General features: G+C 40.3%; 1 protein-coding gene across 9 annotated transcripts in view; it reads left to right on the forward strand.

Annotated features, from left to right (window-relative positions):
- Positions 1–23,384, forward strand: part of ZNF438 (zinc finger protein 438) — a 402,160-nt gene that overhangs the window by 229,600 nt on the left and 149,176 nt on the right. For 6 of the 9 annotated variants that reach the window (XM_049100185.1, XM_049100166.1, XM_035712980.2 and 3 more), the window contains exon 1: positions 2,849–3,242. The exons of 1 other annotated variant lie outside the window; for it this stretch is intronic. The gene's annotated coding sequence lies outside the window, so the exon portion shown is untranslated. Of the gene's footprint in view, positions 1–1,569; positions 1,611–2,516; positions 2,644–2,848; positions 3,243–23,384 lie in introns of those variants that run through there. 2 more of the 9 variants (XM_049100163.1, XM_025464062.2) reach the window with 2 other exon arrangements.

Below are 23,384 nucleotides of genomic sequence, written 5' to 3' on the forward strand. Positions count from 1 at the left end.
ATGCAAAGACAGGGTGGGGAATAGTGAAAAAGATACCCATGGAATCAGTCTTTTGGAGCTAGAATTTACGTATCTTGGACTTCCTGAGTCTGTCTTTCTTACATTGTCATATGAAACTTCATACAGATCGGTGATTATGGCTGTGGAATCTGGAGCATGGATTCAAACCTTAACTTTGCTACTTAGACACTGTGTGACATGAGATACTTGACTTAGCACCAGGTACCCTGCTTGCCTTGTGTGTCTGATAGAGATAATGGCAGTGTTTATCTCATCCAGGTGCAAGGATTAAATGAGATAATGCAGGGATGAGTACATATAAAGACTCAATAGATAGTAACCATTGTATTTCCACCATTTATTTGTCCCTAGTAGTAGAGTTCAGTTTTTTTCTCAGTTTGCAGTGTAGGACCAAAGGAAGGAAGAGTTAGGGCGCAGAGTGCTCAGGGGGCTAGCTTGCTAGTGGCAGCAGATAACAAAGTGAAAGAACCACCAGTGGAAACCAAAACCCCAATGGCCAGAGTGGAGGCCCTTAGTGCTTCTGTGCTAACCATCGAATGTCTGGGGTTTTATTTTCTTAAAGCAAGAAGTTCTTAGAGTTCCTCTCTCTAATGTCAACACATGTTTGACCCTAGCTCCTGGTTACTTATTTAGATTAGATTCCAGTTTGGCATAGGAACTTGACTGAATCTGAACGTGTAAATGTGTATATGCCCACAAATTTTTCCTTGACATTCCCTGTGGTTCCTCTTTGTTTGGGTACCCTTTCCACTTGTCAGTCTTTTCTTGGCCACATTACTTCTTTCCTACATCTCTACTAAGTTTTTGTTCTTGTTTTAAATCTTGGGGTACCAAGAAAAGAAAACTGAATAATGAGATGGGAAAAAAAGAATGCATCCTGTCAAACCGTCTTGTAGAAGCGTAACTATTCGATGTTACAAACATTCAATAATTTGATGTATACTTCTTAATGATTTCCACTCCAAAAAATGAGAGATGACACTTGCTTGTAAAAACAGTCCCATAGATATACCTAGAATCTCAAAGAGAATTCCAATGTTTGGCATGATATACATAAAACATTTTATACATATGTTAACAGCGAAATGTAAAATTTAAACTTCCCTAAAAAGTTGTTTCACAAAGAAAAATATCAGTATCATTTTAAAGATAAGTAGCCCTTTTAAAAAGCGCTAATTTTTCTAGAACTCCGCTCCACAGAAAAAATACTTCACTGTTAAAATGATCATTTTCAGACTTTACATTTACATTCCTTACATCATTTGATGATTAAGATCTTGTACAAAATTCTATTAACATAAATGTGCGAACAGTATCCAAATCGGAAACTTTTCAGAACTTTAGATTTTTCCTGAATCACATATTTATGTGTAGCCAGATTAGATGTCAGGAGTTCAAGACTAATATTCTCCTGTAATCATTTTTTTTTTCCTATGAAAATACTGCAGTATTTTCAACGAGAGTGTAAGTCCATTGTTTCAGGTTTTGTTTACGCTGGAGCTGCTGGGCAACATCCCACGGCCCATCTAGCCATTTGTCGTGGTTCCAAACGCATCTTCGATATTCCCTCCTGAGGGTCTATCTCCCAGGTCTGTTTTTCCTATTATTCTTCCCCCAGGACTGATTTGTGTGAGCCACTCTTTACCATAACGCTTATTTTCTCCCCCTGCTTCTAAGAGTAACGTAGGCACCGAGAAGCCAGAGATAGCCTGTTAATACGGTTAGTTTTTCGAGCTTCATTTTCCCTTCCGCTGAGCCATCCTTTAACCAGAACTCCCGGTTTTGCCGAGCTTAAGGAAGAGCAGACGCCGGGGCGCGGGAGGCGCGGGCAAGTTCACACGGGCTGACTAGTGCGCGCACTGTTTACACAGGCCGCCTCCGGGCACACTTTCGTAGACGTGCGCGGGGCCCGTGAGCGGCTTCACGCGGCCCCAACGGGAAACCCTGCAGGAAGGAGACCCTGGAGCCCCCACGGGGCGGGGCGGGGCGGGGCGGGGCGGGGCCAGCGGGGGCCGCGAGCGGGAGCCGGAAGGGCGGGCTCCAGCAGCCGCGTCTGGCGCCGGGGGAGGGGGCGGGGCCGAGCCGGGCCGGGGGCGGGGCCGGGGGCGGGGCCGCGGAGCGCTGGCTCCACCCGCCCGAGGGCTCGCAGGCACCTGGCGAGGCGCGGATGGCTGCTTCCCCACACGTGGAAAACTTTTAATGAACACGTGAGGGAAGGGAGGCAATGTCTGCGGAAAGTCTACCTCACAACCCTGGCGTCCGACTCCAGCCCCGGGCGGCAGCTCGTTCGCTGTGCTCCCGCTGGGGCAGTGGAAGGGTGTGTGCGTCTACGTCCCCTCCCATTGGTGCCCCCTGCCCCAGCCGCACGCTCCGGGCCGAGCTCTCAAGCAGTCCCCGCCTTGGGAGGCGGCCAGGCAGGCCGTGTGCGCCTGCGCCCTGCGCCTCGCGGCGGGGCGGGGGTGGGGCGGGGGCGGGGTCGCCGAGGAAAGGGGCGTGTCTCCCGCCGCCGCGCACGGGGCGGAGCCGCGGGGGCGGTGCGGCCCGGCGCCCAGCGGCCTGACCTCCCCGAACGCCGGGTCCCGTGACGTCACCTCGCCGTGACGCGCACGCTGTAGGAAAACTGTAAGTTTCTGAGGATTCCTGCAGCTCCCTGGGCCTGCGGGCTCGCCCTGCTGCCCGCCTTCGCCGCGTCGGTGGTGGCCGCCGGCGTGTGATCCCTGGGCGATCGGGGCGCCGCCGAACGCGGCGAAGGGACAGGTGCCCGCCCCGAGCGGGAGCGCGCCCTCTGCGGCGGGCGGGCCCGGGGGTCGAGGAGGCGAGGCCGCGCTGCGCGGACTGGTCGCCGGGGCCCGGCGAGCCGACCGGGAGGAACGGGGAAGGTCCACGTGGGAGCGGCCCCCCTCTTTCCCTTCCTTGATGAAGGGGCTTGGATTGACATGTGAAGTCTGGCCTGGAGGGTTGCACCAGGGACTCCGCATCTAGGCTTCCTTTGGGATCCTGCAAGTTGTAAAGATAACCACCTGCTGCCTCAGTTGCCTCTTTGTGTCAAACGGAGGTGAAGCAGCCTCTGGCCTCATTATCACTTGCAAAGAACGGGGACATTGTGAGAGCACGCGAGGTAGCACAAACATGTAAACGTGCCAGGTGAAAGCCCAGAAAGACCTCCGTTCTTCTGGGATGTGGTGGCCAGTGGCCAATGGCCATTTAACAAAGGTCTATAGGTAGGGATCTTTTTCACAGTTTTGCCTCCTCAACCCTCACGCACCCACCCACGCGTCCGGTCATGGGCAACTCTGGAGTCTGATGGGCGATCTTAGTGGCATAGGGGTCCAGAGACGACTGGTGCCGTTATCACTATGTTCTTGACGGTTATCAGGTTCCCTTGGCGGAGTTTGTCAGAGGAAGGGTTCAGCATGCCGGAACGAGTACATTACACTCAACACGATACACCGAGTTTCAGAGGTTGTAGCTGTGTGGACTTGGAACGTGTGACTGTTATCTGTGACTTTGAATGTTTTGGCTTGCCCAGGGTTAGTATGTTATTGATGAGTTAGTACTATACTACTCAAATGTTGAGGTAAGTGTTTGTTAGGATCTTTGAAGGGAAGACCATTATACACATCCCGGGGAGTACTTATTCTAGAGATCGAGAGATCACATTTCTGTAAATTCAGAAATTTCTTTGAGAAGCCTTAGCATTAGAAAGCAGGGGTGCTGATTTTGGTTCTACCACTTAATAGCTTTGTGTCCAAAGACAAGTCACCCAAATTTGGGATTTTCTTTTTCTACCTAAAATGGGAGATGATAGTGTATATGCTGTTGCTTTTTCAAGGATCAGATGAGATCACAATGTAAGAATGAAAGGCCGAGTATGGTATTGTTATTAGGAAATTCCCATAGGTCTCCTAGCCTGGATAAGAGGTGTGCTTATTCAGAAGTCAGGTTCTAAGTCAGAACTGGGAATAGAGCAGCAAACAAGGTTGTCCCTAACCTGGTGGAGCTTATTTTCTAGAGGGGAAATAGGCTACAAAGAATAAGTACATAGTATTATTCAAGATAGCGATTTAAGTACAGGGAGGTAAAGCAAGATAAAAGAATGACAACAGGGGAATGGGGCAGGTTGTTTTAGATAGGATCAGGCATAGAAGGCCTTCCAAAAGAGGGGACAGCTGAATGGATTCGAGTTGAGAGGAAGAGCCTGAGCTAAGAACATTTCAGGCAAGGTTCCTAAGAGCAATCAGCACTTAGATGGACCTTACTATATGTGAGGCAGTCTTCTAAACACTAAATTTTTACACCAACCTTACGAGGTAAGTAGTAATATCTCCATTTTTGGAGAAGAAGAAACTGACACAGATAGCTTTGCTCAAGGTTGTACAGCTGAAAGATGACAGAGACACTATTCGAATTAGGGCAATCTGACTGCAGAGTCCTGCTCCAGATGACAATCCTATACAGCAAGGAGCAACCCAGGAGCAATGGTCTGATGGAGGAAGCTAGCCTGAGGTGGCCAAGGCCTAGCAGGGTGAGTGTTTAGATCATAGCAAGGGAAAGTGGGGGCAGATGATGTTGGAGGACCAGGCTGGACTTTGGGGGCCCTTGTAGGCTAGTAAAGATGTTATTCTAGGTGTGATAGAAAACCATGGGAAGGTTTGTATCAAGGAAATAGCACCTGATTTTGGTTTTGTTGGTTGAAGAATTAACTGTAAGGTCATGGAGTAGGGGGTTCTCAGAAATTGGAAGCTAGGAGCCTAGAAGACAGATGCTGTTGTCTTGGCTTAGGAGAAATGGTTGTAGAGATGATAGCAAGTGGTCAAATTCCTGATACACTTTTTGAGGGTAGAGCTGTTGGGGTGGATTTACTAATCTGGAATGTGAGGAAAAGGAAAAGTCATGACTTCTTAGGTTCTAGCCTGGAACAACTGGGAGAACAATATTGCTATTGACTGAGCAGGGAGAAAGGGGTTTGGTGAGAAAATCATGAATTCTGTTTCAGGCCAGTTTTAGATACCTTGTAGACGTAGTAACCATAATACTAGAGCTAGTAGTAATAGTAAGTGCCTTGTAGGCATAAACTGTACTAGGAAGGGTTTTAAGCACTTTTATGTGTATTAATTAATTTAATCCTTATAGTAGTTGTATGTGCTAGGGGCCATTATAGTTCTAATTTTGCAGATGAGAACACAGAGGCATGGAGAAGTTAAAATTGTGACTTGTCTAAAATCACCCAGCTTGCAAGTGACCCAGCCAGGATTCAAAACCCAGCAGTCTGAAGTCTACACAATCAATGTCTGTAACTACCTGTAAGTCAGTTTGTTGAGCAAGGCAGTTGGATATATGAATTTGGAACTCAGGGAAATGGTCAGAAATGGAAACTCAACATTTATATTTCTGAAGAGAAAGCCTGTTTTGTTCCTCATCTAAGCCTTGGTTGGCGATGGAGGAGAAGAACTTAGGCAGTTGGGCTGTGCGGACTGGACTTTCATTACTTTGATTCAGTTCACAGAGCCAATATCCGGCATCCCCCTTCCAGGAAGTTCTGTGAGGGTGAGGTCTGTATCTTTTTTATTCACTGTCTCTACTTCCTGACCCAGTGCCGGCCATGTAGTAGGTGTTAGTCTGGCTTTATATGCAGGGCATTTGATTAAGTTTTGGGAGTTCAGAGATGAATAAAACATAGCAGTCTCCTTGGAGGAGCAGAGTTTGAAGAAAACCCTGCGGGAATAAAACCAGAGCAGACCAAATGCATAAGTGCATGCTGATCCTTTCATTTGGGTCTTCTGCAAGCCCCCTCCACTCCATATACTTGAGGGATGGGGCATGAAGGGGTCAAAGGAACAAAAAAATTGCCTAAGGAATTGTGCAGTGAAGTTGAGGCTCCCCAAGAGTCCTCTTCAACAAAAGAATTACTCCTAATCTTGCATATTTTACTATATTTGCATTATCTTTATTTGGCAATGGTATAATTTTTACCAAATGAAATAAATTCTGACATTTTAGTATTGTTGTGGAGTGATGAGTTTTTCCAATTGTATTACGTCAGTGTTGACAGGGTTTACTAGTGAAATAAGGGAGTTGGCTTGAAATGTTGCAGCTTGCATAATAGAGGGTGATGGAAGGGCTGTGTGAGGTATTTAGGCAGGTTTCCACTGACTTAAGTATGTCATGCCAAAGTTCCACACATCAGAGTAAGTTTCAGTTTCTCTGCTGATCATCTCCTAAACTTTTTTTTTTTTTTTTTTTTTTTTTTTGGTTATAGAAAGGTGATCTGGTGGTATATGTTATAGATGGAATTATAGATTACATCTCATATTTGGAGCATTGTAGAACGTAGAAACTAGAGCAATATGCACAAAAGCGTGTGTCTTATTTCTGTAGATCTTTTGAAGGATATACCCTAACATCAATACATTTGTCACAATTTTATTACTTCCTAACGTGAGTATTTCAAGTTTGAACCATTAAAAGATTATGTAAAATTACACCATTTTAGATTTTGTGATTAATTTCAGCGTTTTTTTCTTGCGATATATAAATTATATATATTTTATAAATTATATTTTGTTTAGCTTTTTTAGCTTTGGGAGAGTTGATATGAATAACCAACTCCACCATCACTCTAAATGGGAACCCTCCACAAATATAAATGTAGAAATGTGCCATCTCATTTTGCAGTTCAACAAAACTTTAAATCTACTACTGTGGCTAACTCTAAATTTAATGGGGTTGAAATGATTAGTATTTCTTTATACCACAATTGCAGCTAGCTTTCCCAGGAATATCAGATATGCATATGTGATATAAAGTATCTTGAAGGAGCTGCTGATTGCTCAGGCTTTGTCATTTTTTAAGTTTAGGCTTAGTGAGGGCAGGTTGATCATGATTTAATTGTGCTAGATAGCTCCCAACAGGGCAGGCATAATAATAAGTCTTCCTATTTGAAGACAGGATCCCCACTGACCATCCTAGAGAATGTATCCAAATTCTTTTAAGAATCTCTATTTACACGAGTGAATTTAGAAACTATTAGTTAAGAGTACAAAAATGTAAGTATATAGAAATTGTTTCTTGTAGAAAATTATGTGTCTAGCCCAGTGATGACATGTAGTGGGCACTAAATATTTTTTAATATTTAAATTTCGTGTATTTTTTTTAATTTTTGCATATTACCTTCAACTCATATATGTGTCTGTATGTGTATAAATATGTATATATATTTTGTGTGTATGTGTGTATATATATGTATATACCACATATAGACACTGTGCATTTGCAGTAATAGCTGAATATTTGTATACTTCTGCTTAGCATTGTAACTGAATATATTTAAATAATGTAAACAGTTAAGTGTCACTTATATTTGATTCATTTGATACATAGCTACTTAGAAATTAAGATCTTGAGGTTTGATTTCTTTTCCCCACATAAACAGTAATGACTACTAATTAGTAAGCATGAGTGGAGTCTAAGCTTTAGTGACAGATTAGCCAAGTTGTCATCCCAAAAGAACATGCAAGAAGAAAATTCTCAGAGAGGATTAAGCAAAAATGGCATGTTGATATAAGGAATAATTTAACCATAATTCCCTACCACAACTATAATTCTTAAGATATTACTGTCCTAGAGATAGCATTCTTTTCTTTGGTTCTTACACTGCAAAAGTGCTAGTTTGAAGCTGCATTCTGGATAAATGAGATAAATACTGGAATATATGGAATATATGGAGCTATGGATTTAGCTCAGTGGATTTCCACTGGGGATGATTCTGTTCCTCCCTACCTCATTCTGAGGACATTTGGCAAATGTCTAGAGACATTTTTCATTGTCACAACTATGTGTGAGGGCATTGCACCTGTCATGTAGTTGGTGGAGGCCAGGACTGCTCTTAAATATCCTACAAGGCACAGGGCAACCCAAACAATAAAAAAATTATCCAATTCAAAAAGGAAATTATCCAGTTCAAAATGCCAGTACTGCTGATGTTGAGAAACCCTGTAATATGTAACTATTTTCCTTTCTTCCTTAATTTTTTTTGTTTGCTTTTATTTGACGCTTTAGAGATTGAGGTGGTAGTTGTAAGTAGCAAACAGCTGACTTAAACAAAAGATTGCATTGAACTTTTAGTTTGTTGGAGAGCTGAGGTAATGTGGTCCATTTATTGTAAGGAAAATAATTTTTGTAGCTATTAGCTACAATGTTGACTTTTTTTTGCCTGCCAATATGTCTAGTGTTTCTGGTTTGTATTTAGCTATGAATTTCTTTTCTTAGTAAAACTAATTTAATTTGGGCATTATACAATCCTGGGTTGTAATAGGTTTGCTGGTATGAATCGCCTTCATGTATTGAATTAACTATCTCTATACGTGGTTGCTTATATATTTCAGAAATCCTGTCATGTTAATTTTTATATGTGATTTTCATGAACACCTCATGAAATGTGTAGGGCCTGCATTACCCTCACTATTTGCCAGATGAGGAAACAGACTTAGATCAAATAGTTTGCCATATATATTATAGCAAGAGACAAAAGCAAATCTAGGACTCAGAAGTTTTGATGCTTAAGATGTTTTTAAAGTTACTAGTTACTATAGTTACCATATTTGATCTTCCTGACTGTCCTGTTGAAAACTGGGAACTTACTTAAGGTCACCCAATTCATAATGTAGTTTTGACTATTTCCACTGACCTATGCTGCCTCCCCAGATATTCTCTAATAAATAAATTTGACAATTTCTGGATAAATTTACCAAATCCATGCTTAACCTAAATAAGTAGGTCTCTTGACACTGTGAGGGAAGAAAAATTCTCCTTTGTCTTTGGGTCTTAGTCTGGGCCTAAGTATTAAGCTGATACACGACAGATCAGCCGTAGAAAAACAGACAAATTTTATTAAAATTTTACTTGTACATGGGAGCCTTCAGTGAAGACCCAAAGAAGTAATCAGAATAGGTAGCTTTTATACATTTTAGACAAAGAAATAATAAATTTGTGAAGAATTGACAAGACCCAGAGGAGTTTGGGCTAGGGGTCGTAAATGGTGAAGATGTAACTAGGGAGATAAGGATTAATTTAGTAAGATTTCTTTGTACAGGTTTCTCAGCTCCCAGTTCCCCATCTCTGGTGATAAGAATGTCTTCCTTGCTCCTGGTACAAGGGAGGATACCTTTCACGTGGGAGTTTTATCTTTTATTTTCAAGATGAAAAAAAGGAGAGTCAGAGTGTCCTTGCACCTGCTGTTTCTTAAGTCTCTTTGATTCAAAATAATCAAAATGTCAAAATGGCATATTTGGGGGTGACATTCTGGTTTGTACAATATGAGTACTACAACATGTAGTCAGATGTTCATGTTATCACTTGAATTGATCGGTAATTCAGTATTTGTAATCCTTCTGTGATTGGACTTGAGTGGAAACTTCATTGAGTTTTGATAAAGCATAAGGTAGTGCTACTTGCTATGCAAAATTAATTTTTGAGCACACGAAGTCCAAAAGCAGGGTGAAGAGATGGCTGTCAGCTGTATTTGAGTGTATTTGGGCGCAGCAACCCCTTGGCATGATTTACTTTGCCATTCTGTTAGAGGGATTTATATTTGGGATAGGACTTCTATTCATTCTAATTTTTAAATTAGAAACCATCTTATTCTCTTTAGCCGTTGCCATCTTTTATGTTACATTTGAGGCTGTTTCTCTTTCTAAAAGAATATCCACTCAAATATTTGATGAGTTATCATTTTGCTTGAAGATTATTTGATGATATTCAATTCTTGATGTGAGTTTCAGTAATTGGAAGAAAAATTTTAATACCCAGAAGTGGGATTGCTGGGGCATATGGTCGTTTTATTTTTATTTTTTGAGGGATCTCCATACTATTTTCTATAGTGACTGCATCAGTTTACATGGGTAGCAATAGTGCACCAGGATTCCCTTTTCTTCATAGCCTTTCCAACATTTGTTACCTCTTGTCTTTTTGATGATGGCCATTCTAACAGGTGTGAGGTGCTTTCTCATTGTGGTTTTGGTTTGCATTTCTCTAATGATTAGTGATACCAGGCACTTTTTCATGTTCCTGTTGGCCATCTGTATGTCTTCTTTGGAAAAATGTTTATTGAGTTCCTCTGCCCATTTTTAAAATCAGATTGTTTTAATGAAGTGTAGGTGACACAGAATGTTAAAATTAGTTTCAGATATACAAACATAGTGATTCCTTAACTCTATACCTTGTGCTGTGCTCACAGCAAGTGTAACCATACAAGCTATTACAATATCTTGACTATATTCCTCATGCTGTACCTTTCATCCTGGGGTCTTACTCATTCCACACCCAGAAGCCTGTACCTTCCATTCCCCTTCACATATTTTTACCTATCCCCCACCTACCACCTTCTGGCAAACACCAGGTCTCTACTTACGGGTCTGTAATTGGAAATTTTAATGTTTCATATAATAACCTCCGCTGTGGGCAATTGATAGAATTATATTGTGGGATTGAGAAGGGGAGGGAAAAGACCATTGTTAGTGCATTTGTGTATTGGGCATTGAGGATTATATTTAAAAGGTGAAGATTTTCAACTTTCCGTACAACTGAATTGGCATAACAAAGTATTTTTCTTACCTCCATGAGGGAAAATGCTATATCCAAGAAACCACAATATTTATAGTATTATTGAGGGGAGAGACCACTGTTATGTTATTAAAACAGAGCTGGATTTCATACTTGCTAAGCAAGGGAGAGTGATGCTTGTAGAATATAATCCTCCAAACAGGCAGAGATGTACTTGGATAGGTTTTTTTTTTTTTTTTTTTTTGGATAGGGTTTTGAAGAAGCATGGAGTTTTAGGATTGGCTTATTTTCAGTGAGACAATTTAGGGATTGGCCAACTTTAAGCTTGGAGTTTAGGGACTGGCTGGCATTGAGGAGCAAGGGTATGGAAGCAAGGCAGTTGCTGATCCGCTGACTTCCTCAGCTGAGTACTGAACTGGAAATGTTGGCTAGAGTTTAAGGATTGATAGATTGGGGCATATTTAAAACCCGTTCCGTGGTTACTTGTTCCCAGCTTGGAATAGAGCCAAAGAATAATCTTTTCCTTTCTTGAAGTTGGAGAATAGGTACTTTTATTTTCCATTGACATTTATGTCAAACATTTATGTTAGCATTGTGCTGATACACACTTCTGGTTTTGCTTTTCTTCTGAAACTTTTTAAAAAAAGAAATGAATGCAGTGAATATCATTTGTTTTCTATCCACCAGTCACAGGATTGTATGTTATTTGGGACCCAGCCTGCTTCAAGGATTATTTTTATATATAGTTAAGAAGGTAATACGTTATTTATGGAAATACTTTAATGTTTTAAACACTATGGTGAAAGCTGTTACTTTTATGTCTATATTTCTCTCTTGTGGGAGTGTGTCGTATCATATGCCTGCCAAAAGTCGACTTGATGGATGCTGAATTATAGATCTAAAACTTTGTTGTTTTTGCTGTTGTTAGAGATACATCTAGAAGTGATGACTTTTTGAAAGTTAGCTAACAATTCTTATCGACATTTTAGAAGGTTAATGATTATATGTCTTTTACATAAGGTAGGCTGAATTATTTTACCTGTGAATCATCTTACCACAATTATATCATAGAACCATTTTTATAAAGTATTTTGGTTTAATTTTTATTTTATAATATTTTTATTCAGAATGAAATAAAGGCTATTTATGACTGTTTACTGAAACTCTGACAAAAAGATATTTTTCTAAATTGATCTCACAGTAGTATTTTAGTTTTAAAAATATTTTTCTTTGAGATGCTAAAATAAACTCAAGGCATTTTTTATATTAGAACTTAGAGAAGGCAAATGAATTTTTGGTATACTTTCTTTGTTGTATTGAAGTTTTATTTAAGATAACCTGTGTACTGTATTTACATATGAAATGAGGTGATAATACTTAAAAAAAGAATAGATAATGAGTATTGTCATGTTTATATGCAGCCCTTGTTTCCTTCTTTAACCTACAGCTTGTGCCAGACCTCTCTGCCTTCCAGACCAGTATTATCTAGTAATAAAACTACATTTATGATTTGGATTAAAGCATTTTTTGCATGAAAGCTCTTTGAAAATGTGAAGCCTGATTCTTGTATTTATTTACAGTCCATATTTCTGACCTGCTATGATAGTTAATCTTAAGAGCTAATCTCAACCCAGTACTAAAATTAATATATTGCTTATGAAGAGCTATTGTTTAATTACTAAATGATACTCAAACATTTTTATCCTCAACATTTAAATTTTGTAGATTAATGCTAAATAAGTACTTAAAATTTCTAGGAAAAAAGATGTCTTCAATGCCTGAATATTGTTATTGGGATTATGTATATGCTATTACTTATGTGTATGAAATAATGGATTTGAAATGTGGTTTTTCTCTGTGCATATTCAGTGAATAGTTGAGTTGTTATTGCCTAGTGATATGATCAAAAAAAGAATTCTAAGTTAAATCATCTTCTGTAGTAAGATGGAAAAAACAAGAGTTATCTACTAATATAATGGGTATAAAATGGTATCTCATAGTTTTATTTTACACTTTAATTACCAGTGGAGCTGAATTTCTCTTCCTTCACTTGTTAACCATGTAGATTTCACCTTCAGTTGTCAGATTTAGCAAATAAAAATACAGGACAATTTGTTAAATTTGAATATTAGATAAACAACAAATATGTTTTTAGTATAAGTATATACCCTCACATTAGTTGGGATATACTTAATACTAAATTTTTTTATTGCTTATCTTTAATTCAAACTTAATGGGGCATTCTGTATTTAATCTGACAACTTTACTCTCTGTAAATTGTCTGCTGCTGTCTCTTACCAAATTTTTAATTGCATTTCCTGTCTTCTTGTTATCTTCAAGAATTCTTGGCATACACTGGATATTAGCTGCTTTTTTTTTTTAGAAGTTGCAAACATTTTTCCAATCTTCTGTCTGCTTGTTAACTTTATAATGCTTTTTGTTGAATAACAAGTCCTTAATTTTGATGGAGTCAATTCTTTCAGTTCCACCAGGATGTTCCTATATTTTTTATACTTTTGAGATCTTAAATATTTTATTTAAAATATTCCAAGGTCACAAATAGGTCATCCTACTTTTTATTTCATTAGCTTCATAGTTTTACATTTCAAGTTTAGATCTTTAATATATTTAGTGTTTATTTTAAGGGAAGAGTATTAGGAAATGAAGAGAGAGAGGTAATGGAGAGAGCAGATTGCATGGGGGTTGTAGGCCCTGTGAGGCCTTTGGTTCTTTTGCTTTAGTGAAAGAGGAAGCCAGTGGAGGTTGTAAGCTGAAATCTGAAATATACTTCTAAAAAAATTCTCTGATGACTCTGGTGAATATGTTGTGTGAGATATGGCAGACTATTCATTCTTCCCCGGTATTTAGGATATCCTTTTCTCTGTTAGTATCTGAACCTCTTTTAGAGACTGTAGCTTCCAACTTCCCCTGACTATAGGAAATGTCTACATTAGATTAGGTTTGGACTAATTAAATGTGAGCAAAAGTGGTATGTGCAACTTCTGGGTTATCTTCTTAAAGATGAGGTGCTTGTCCTATTCCTCTCCCTATGCCACCCTCGCCTTCCTACTGACTAGAAGACAGCAACAACTGCCTTGAACCCAGAGGTAGACATCCTGTGATGAGGATGGCAGAGCCGTCCCTTGTCAGCTTAGGTCCTGGATGACCTTGTGGAACAGAACCAACTACTACTCACCCTCCCCTAAGCACTGGCCTGTCTCTGGACTATTTCCAGGAAGAGAATAAACTTTCTTGTTTGAGACACCGTATTTGTCATCATTTAATCACAGCATCTGTACCCATACTCAATTTAATGCCAAAATTGGTACCTGAAGTGTGGTGTTGCACTAATTAATAGCTTAAATACATGACACTGGCTGAGTAGGTGGTCAGCAGAGAGTAGACACCATGTTGTAAGCTGGAAAAGTGGTGACCCACTTTTATGCTAATGGTACAACTCTTGATGGAGCTGTCATTTCTGATAACTTGGAAAGGCATCCATGTGTGTGTCCAGTTTGTACCTCCAGGTGGTTAGAAAGACTGCTAATGTGAGCCTGCTCACACGAGTTGGCTAGCTTCTTTAGCAAGGAGCTGAAAGAGGGTGTCAAGTAAGAGAACAGTTGGCTAGTTTGCAATTAGAGTTGCCCATGGCCTATGCTCTTACTGCACTGACTGAAAGGACAGTAGTATGGGGGTATTGCGGGCTTGGAAAAGTTATTTTCTTTTTCCCAAACAGCAAGAGGTTATATTCATTTTCAGGAACCTTTGTCAGATTTTCTTGGCCAGAGAAAAGTGGAAGCCAGGTGAGGCAAGGATCATGTTAAGATTTATCTTCCCTCTAAAAAAAAAAAAAAAAAAGATTTATCTTCCCATTTGAACCAGTCAGTTAGTTAGGTAAACCTCCAGTTACAAATAGAAGGTTTTAGTTTCCTACAACAACAACAACAAAAGTTTATTTCTTACTCATGACATGTCTATGGCTCTGTTCCACCATCCTCTGTCACTCTGAGCCAAAGGAAGAGGCTTTTTGGGGACATCACTGTTCTGTTTCAGAGGGAAAGGAGACATAGCAGAACCAGCTGCTTGGAAGTAGCATATGTTACTTTTGTTCACATTTTATTGGCTGAAGCTAATCAAGTGGCTGAGCCTGAAGTCACTCAGGCAGGAAGAACATTTTAAGTCACATAGCTTGACCGGACGTGAAGGGGTGTGGTGGTGGTATTATCATCCTGCCGTGTGAACGAGATGCTCTCAATTTAGCTAACCTTAATTCAAGGGAGAGAGGAATGAATCTGCCTCAGAGGTCAAGTCATAATAACAGGACAGAATTGACAAGCTTAGTATCTACCACCAGACTAAACCTTTAGTTGTGGTTACTTTCTGGGGGCACTGACTGAAGACAAAGAGATCTGTGGAGATTTTTGAGAGAATTGTGTTGATAAAGATGCCACAAGTTTAGCTTGCCAAAACCTGTGATGGTTTGACGTTGTTTGACAACCAACCAAAGCAACCTTTGACCCCCCCAAACATGTACCCCCCAGGAAATAAGCTGTTAGCTCGTTCCTGCCTCTTTGGAGCATGTACTGTCCCATGTTCACTTCATGGTTTGCCAGAAAGGATAATGGAAGAAAGTATCTTCCAGACTCCAGTAGACAAAGGGACATGAGAGTCCGTCCCCTTGTACTTTTTTTCTTTGCTTTGCTTTGCTTTGCTTTCTTTCTTTCTTTCTTTTTTTTTTTTCCTGAGGAGTGGAGGACTAGATAGAACCAGTAAAGCTGAGATGGCCCCAGAGCAGACCCTGGAATGAGAACCCCAGGTCCAGGCAAGGCTCTCAGGGAGATTATGAGAGAGCAGGACAGGGTGGAGGAGGGTGCCAAAGAAGACTCCAAATTCCCATAGAGTCCCACAAAGGTGAGTGTTGCTCCCTCCCCAGAACTAAATTTTAACCAAGGAATTTTCTTTCCTGGTAGAGTGGAGGATTCTTTGCCATTCCTATGTAGTAGTACTCCATCATTGGTAAGAATAGTATTTGCCATTCTTTTCAAAATGGAAGACTTAATTACATTAATCTTATTTGTATTCCATTGTGTATTGGCTGTAATGCTGGGGATAGAGAGCAGCATTACTTATCTAGTAGTTTGTAGGTCACCTGACTGGGACAGAGACACATTGGTATCTTTTGGAGAGGTTGTGTATCACCCAGAGATCTTAGACTTTGAGCTGAATCCAGTAACTGGATGGGACTTCAGGTTATCCCTTTAGAAAAGGAGAGGAATGTTTGAGTGGGAAGGAGGCACTCCCACCTCTGATATTTTACTGGCATCTAGCTCTTATTTCTTAGGCTCCTTGTAGCCAGATGAGACCGCATATCTAAGTTTTGGCTAGTGGATAGAAGTGAGGAGTACACCTTCTAAAACACATTTGTATTTAAATAATGCTGTTATATTCTTTTTGCCCTGCCCTGTGGATGAGGTGTGGGTGAGCCAGCTTCCATTGTACAGGCAAGGGCAGTGCCCCAGGGGAGTGGCAGGATAGGAGGGAAGGAGTCTCAGTCTCTGGACTGCAGAGAACTGCCCACCTTCCTGGGACCACTTGTCTGGGCTACATAAGAGAGAAGTGAACTCCTCTTTTGTTTGTGCTGCCACATTCCTGGTCTTGTTACTGCAGTTTAGCCTATACAGAGGGCAGTAAGGAAAACAGGAAACAAACATGGAAGATTAGATTTGGAGTTGTTCTTAGTGATTTTTTTTCACTTGAAGCTTTTCTCTTATATATTCTTCCTGTGAAAGAATGAAGGAAGATATTCTTATATATTCTTATATATTCTTCCTGTGAAAGAAGAAGGAAATAATATTCTCTTATATGTTCTTCCTGTTTGTCTTTCAAATAATCTAACAGAGTTTAGAAATAAGGAAACTCTTTTATTTGCACATCACTCGTGATTTCCGTTTTATTTCATATGCGTATTTACATATTGTTATAGAAATTTTGTATCTTGATATTTTCATGTGAATATTTTCTTTGTTGCTGAAGAGTTCTTATACTTGTACAATTATTGTTATATAACATTTGGTTTTACCACATGTGTATTGCTGTTGACTGCTATGGACTGAATTGCATTCCTCCCCCCTCCCAATTTATTTATTTATTTATTTATTTATTTATTTATTTATTTAAAAAAAATATTTTATTTATTTATTCATGAGAGATACACACACACACACACACACAGAGGCAGAGACACAGGCAGAGGGAGAAGCAGGCTCCATGCAGGGAGCCTGATGCGGGATTCGATCCCAGGACTCCAGGATCAGGCCCTGGACTGAATGAAGGTAGGCGCTAAACCGCTGAGCCACCCAGGGATCCCCCCCCCAAATTTATATGTTGAAACCTTAATCCTTGATGTGACTATATTTGGAGATAAGGCTTTTAGGGAGGTGATTGAAGTTAAATGAGGTCATAAGGGTGATCCAATAGGTCCTATAGAACTGGTGTCCTTATAAGAAGAGGAAGAGACCCCAGAGGTCTCTGCCTTATGAGGATACAGTGAGAAGGCAGCTGTCTGTAACTCAGGAGGAAGGTTTTCACCAGAACCAGACTATATAGGCATCTTGATCTTGGGACTTCCAGCCTCCAGACTGAGAAAAATAATTTTGTTCTTTAAGCCACCCACTTGTGGTATTTTGTTATGGCAGTCCAAGCTAGACAGCCCAGGCTTTTAACTGCTACACCACATGCAGGGGGTTCTTCTCAGATCACAGTCAGTAGCAAAGCAACCTGTGAAGAAAAGTCCAAAAGAGGAGGACACCAAGAAAGAGTAATGTTACTGAAGCCAAGAGATAAGCATTTTTTTTTTAAAGATTTTATCCATTTATTCATGAGAGACACAGAGAGAGAGGGAGAGAGAGGCAGAGACACAGGCAGAGGGAGAAGCAGGCTCCATGCAGGGAGCCTGATGTGGGACTTGATTCCAGGACTCCAGGATCATGCCCTGGGCCAAAGGCAGGCGCTAAACCCCTGAGCCACCCAGGGATCCCTGAGATAAGCATTTTAAAATTGAGAATGTCAATATTAAATTGACAGGTCTTATAAATTCGGAATGAATTTTCAGGTAAGAAGTCATCTATATTTTGGAGAGTTATGTTTGCACAAAATCCAGATTGCAAAGGTTGAGTAGTGAATTGGGAGTGTTGGTGGGAGTGGTAGAAATAATGAACTTAAAGCCTCTTTTCAAGACACAGGCTGCAAAGGGGAAGACACAAGTAGGACAGTGGCAGGAAAGAGAGCCATCATACCTGGGGGAGTAGATGAGATTTGTTTGTTCATTTGTTTTATAATGGGAGAGCTTTAAGCATTTTGTTGGGGGGGAGGGAGTCAGAAAGAAGTGGAAGATTTGAGAGAGGAAGGTGGATAAATGATGGCATCAGATCCCTTAGGAAGAGAGGTGGCTTGAGTTTTGGAGCCTGGTTGGAGGTGAGCTTTGAGGAGGAAGAGGGGCATCCTTCCTCCCTCCCTCTCAGGAAGGAGGTAAGAGAGTGGTTGTTGGAGTGGAGGTGATATCATTTGCTAAGTGGAGGGGAGAAGAGGAAGCTTAAAGAAAGTGATGAAGTTTGGAATTGATTCTGTGGGATTTGGGAGAGCCCACAAAGAGCCTGATGTAGTGATCAAGAGCCTACTGGAGATGGGAGGCCATGTACTTGGAGAGGCTCCAGTCCCCTTGGTTGGGGCTTTGAAAGCAGTGATCTCTAGTCTGGGTGTGGGAGTGGAGAAGTAGGTTCTCAGACTGGTTTAGAGGAAGGACAAGCCAGCAAGAAAGTTCACTTTAGGCAAGGGAGTAGGCAAAGCTGGATGATCAGATCCTAGGTGTATAGAGGGCAGGAAGTGAAGCCTAGAGTTTGGTTGATGGATCAGGAAAAGAATAGAGAGGGCATGGGGAAAACCTGGAATCTTAAACATGTTAAGATTAGGTATGATTTATTCATTTATTCATTGAATAAATGTTGATCATTTATCTTCCAGACACTATTCTCTGTGGAGTGGCTCCTTAGATCAAAACAGTCATCAAAACAAAGTTCCTGCCCTGCTAGAGCTTATTTCTAGAGGGGAGGTAGATAATAAACAGATATACATATGTGTGTGTGTATATATATATATATGTGTGTGTGTGTATATATATATATATATATATTTACACACACAAAAATGTTAAGAAGAAAAATGAAGGGTAAGAGGGTAGAGAGTGATGCAGATGCTATTTTAGGTGATATGAACAAGAAAAGGCTCTTGGAGGAGATGACCTTTGAGTGGAGACTTGGAAGGCACAGCAATTGGAAGAGCATCCCAGAGTGTGCAAATGGCAGGAAAGAGCCCTGGCCCAGAGCTTGCATGAGGAGTGGCCAGGTAACTGGGGAGCGTGAGTGAGGAGGAGAGTGGAATTCCTGAGGGCCATGATACCTTAGGCCTGCAAGTGGGATCTGGGATTTCATTCAAGTGTCATAGGAAAGCCATTGGAAGGTTTGAATCAGAGAAGTGATGTGATCTGTTTTACTTTACTGAAGGTTCTGTGCCGAAGGCTCACGTTGGCTGTTCTGTGGAGTTTTGATTGGCAATGGTAGGAAAGGAATTTAAAGAGCTAGAAGGGTATGAGAATGTAGCCCATAAGTAGCGTATTGGAGTTGAAGATTTCAGCAATTGAATGCTTCTGGGTGAAGGATCCCACTGCTGCTCTTTTAAGCAGACACACCCAGTCCACAATAGGCATTATTTCCAGTGGATAAAGGTCTGACCCCGACCCTTGGTTTCTGCCGCACCCTTTCCTGTTTTTGACTCTGCTCCTCACCAGCTTCATTATTCATTCTCCCATTTTTGTCGTCATTGGTCTTTCAGATGTGATGCATACTGCTGTCTGCCTAGCCAAGACTTCTCTAGATTTAGGTTTACAGACCTTTTCGTCAGAGTCTGATTGTAGTCTTCAGAAAACTCCCCTGGAGGCCACAGTGTGAGAAGTAGGGGCGGAAGTAGGGTCGAGGGGAGCTGGCAGCGCTGTGTTCTGCCCACTGAGCCCTGTTCTCACTCCCTGAAGCAACCCCTGACACCTCCCGTGAACCCCACGCCTCTCAGCCCACAGCGTGCAAGAGCCCAGCACTGATGTGTGCTGCCACCTCCCTTCCCGGATCAGCTCAGGTCACACCATCCACGCTCAGCCTGTGCCGCCTCAGCCGCTGGCTCCTCGCTGGCTGGGTGGTGGGATGCACAGACTCCGTGTACAAAGTGGTCTGTTGAGGACACTGAAAACTGTGAGGCAGGCATGGCATATCATCCCAAATGTTAGTTTTACTCTGGCTGTTATTAAATTTACTGAATTTGCACAGCAAAAAATGAATGCAGCTCTAATTATGAACCATGAGATGTTGACAAATTCTTTTATTGACTAATTAAAAATGCCAACTTTTTTGTAAATAGGAAAATAGGTGTATGATAGTTTGGAATGTAACATTTGTGTGAACCCTTTAAGGAACAAAACGTAAGGCCAAGAGATGTAGATTGTGTGGGCCATTTAGTGCATGGCCTTCAGTCTCCAGGGGATTATTCAGTCCCTCTGCTTTGCATTAAGGATACTTTCATAGACAAGGTTAGAACTACCTTTTCAGGTGGTTGGATTTGTAACTCTGTATTTTTGTTTTTATGTTTAATGGAGCTATGACAACATTTTTATTCACATGGGTTAGGAACTGACTATAATATAGACTTTGAGCCTTCAGGCTTTCTGGTTAAAGGTAAAAATATGAGTATTTTCCTCATTTATTCTGGTTTCATTTTGACAGATGTCATTAAAGTAAACATTGCTGCATTATAAAAAGAATTTATAAGAGCCAAATGATGGCCTAGTAAAGTCAATACTCAAAACAAGATTATCCTGGGCCACAAAATAAGTTTGATGCTTCGGATTTTTTTTATTTTTTTTATTTTTTTATTTTTTATTTTTTTATTTTTTTTTTAAAAGAAAAATAGGGTATCCCTTGCATTAAAATCTGCAGTGTTTCTTCTGAGTTAAGGGTAGATTTTTAAGCACTAAGATAAATTTCTTTATTTGGACTGTTTGCCATTAAGAAATTGATTTAGCACTAGGGATTTTGTATAACACTGCCAAATTCTAAGGTTAATGAAGGATTTGGTCATGTTCACTGATGCATCCTGAGCACAACACCTGCCACATAACACTTAATAACTATTTTTTGAATGAATGGATGAATCATCTTTGATATAATTGTGGAAATAATACTGTCTGGTTATTGATACAGGCAGTATCATGGTAGAATGAAGCACCTCCCTGGGTGTGCTATCACAGTGTTGCCATGAATATATGGCTTCTTTAAATTAATAAAAATAGGAGCATAACTATAAGTTTTTTTTTGAGTCTGCCAGTTGACAAGTCTGTTTAATTGTGTAAAATGCTAATTCTACTGGTAAAATGAGGATAGCAACACAGACTTTGTTTATTGAGTGTAAGTAACTGCACTAAGATTGGATGAGGTATAGAGAGTAGAAGAAAATACATATATGCAAATCAGTTATCTGATGATGGACTTGTATCCAGAATTTATAAAGAACTCTTACAACTCAGTAATAAAAAGAACAACACGATTAAAAAATGGGCAGAGGACCTGAATAGACATTTCTCCAAAGAAGAGTTATAAACTGTAAATAAACTCATGAAAATATGCTCAGCATCATTACTCATAGGGGTATACAAGTCCAAATCTCAAAAGATAGCCCTTCATACCAACTGTTTGATTATAATGAAAGGTAATAACAAGTGTTGGTAAGAATGTGGTAAAATTAGAACAAACATACATTGCTGATGGGAAAAACGGAGGCAGCCACTTCAGAAAACAGCTTAGCAGTTCTCTAAAAGATTAAAAAATAGAGTTACCATGTGTTACCTAGCAATTCCACTCCTAGGGCCATACCCCAGAGATCTCAAAACACATATCCATGTAAACATTTATATACTAATGTTCATAGCAGCATTATTCCAGATAGTTAAGACATGGAAACAACCCAAATGTCCATCAGCTGATGAGTGGATAAGCAAAACATGTATATTATTCATACAATCCAATGGAATATTTCTCATCATGAAAAAGGAATAAAGTACTAACACTACAAAGTGGACAAATCTTAAAACATGCTTAGGAGTTGGACACACAAATTGCCCAATGTTGTATGATTCCATTTTACAAAGTGTCCAGAATAGGGCAATCATAGGGACAGAAAGTAGGTCAGAGACTAGAAGGGGTTGGAGAAGGGAGATGCGGAGTGACTGCTAACGCATAGAGTTTCATTTTAGAATGATTAAAATGGTCTAAAAAATTGTTTGCGGGGCAGCCCGGGTGGCTCAGCGGTTTAGCACTGCCTTGGGCCCAGGTCGTGGTCCTGGAGACCCGGGATCAAGTCCCACGTCAGGCACCCTTCATGGAGCCTGCTTCTCCCTCTGCCTGTGTCTCTGCCTCTCTCTCTCTCTCTCTCTCTCATGAATAAATAAATAAATGAAAATTTTAAAAAATGCTTGAAAAAATTGCTTGTGATTTTTTTTTTAAGATTTTATTTATTTATTCGTGAAAGACACACACACACACACACACACAGAGAGGGAAAGAGGCAGAGGGAGAAGCAGGCTCCATGCAGGGAGCCTGATGTGAGACTCAATCCCAGGACTCCAGGATCACGCCCTGGACTGAAGGCAGGTGCTAAACCACTGAGCCATCCAGAGATTCCCTGAGGTGATGGTTTTATGACTCCACGAATATACCAACCAGTGAATCGTCTACTGTGAAAGAGTTAATTGCATAGTATATGAATTATGTCTCAATAAAGCTATTAAAAAAAGAATAAATGAGGTAATGTGTGGGAATATACTTTGAGCTACTTGAGAAGATATTATTGTAGTTTGACTGTGAGGCCTTTAAATAGTAGCAGCATGACTTAGATATTTTCACTTGCAGCTCTGTGATTTTTATGCCATGACTCAACTTTATAAGGCTGTAACTCAGCAATATAAAATATTGAAAATGTTGAAACATTAAATGAAAACTGCTTGGCTTACTGTTTTTATTTAATAGGATTTTCTGAATCTGTTAATTAGCAATGAGTAGAATGTCATTAAGGAATTAGGTTTTTGAATCATAAAATTTTAGAGCTGGAAGAAATTTTAGGAGTCGTGTATTCTAGGCCACCTCATTTTGTTTTATAAGTGAAAGAAACGGGCCCTATAGGGTAACTAAGGTTAACCAAGATGTCTTAGGTCACAGAGTTGAGTAAGTTCTAGAACCGAGTCAGGGTTCTTTCTCTTGACTACCATTGGTTTTGGTGCTGTGATAGTATTAGCACTAATAATCCTAATAGCAGCTATTTAAATGTTTCCTGTATGTATCCTAGGCATTCTGTTTAGTACTTATGCATATTTATTTTTCCTAGTTACTCTACACAGATTCTGAAATTGATTCATTTACCTATGTGTTAGTTTCCTATTGTTCTGTAATAAATTGAGAAAAACTTAATGACTTAAACACAGATTTATTATTCTATAGTTCTGGGGATCAGAAGCCCTAAACGGGTATTACTGAGTGTCCGCAGGATTGCATTCATTTCTGGAGGTCTTAGGGCAGACCTCCTTCTTGTCTTTTCCAGCTTCTAGAGGCTGCCCACAACATGTGACTGGTGGCCCTCCTTCCATCTACAAAGCCAGCAGTGGGGGGTCAAGTCTCTCAGGCAGTCTTTTTGGTTCTGACTCTTAACGTTTC

This window comes from Canis lupus, chromosome 2, assembly GCF_003254725.2.
Source record: "Canis lupus dingo isolate Sandy chromosome 2, ASM325472v2, whole genome shotgun sequence".
In the NCBI taxonomy this organism is placed as follows: domain Eukaryota; kingdom Metazoa; phylum Chordata; class Mammalia; order Carnivora; family Canidae; genus Canis; species Canis lupus.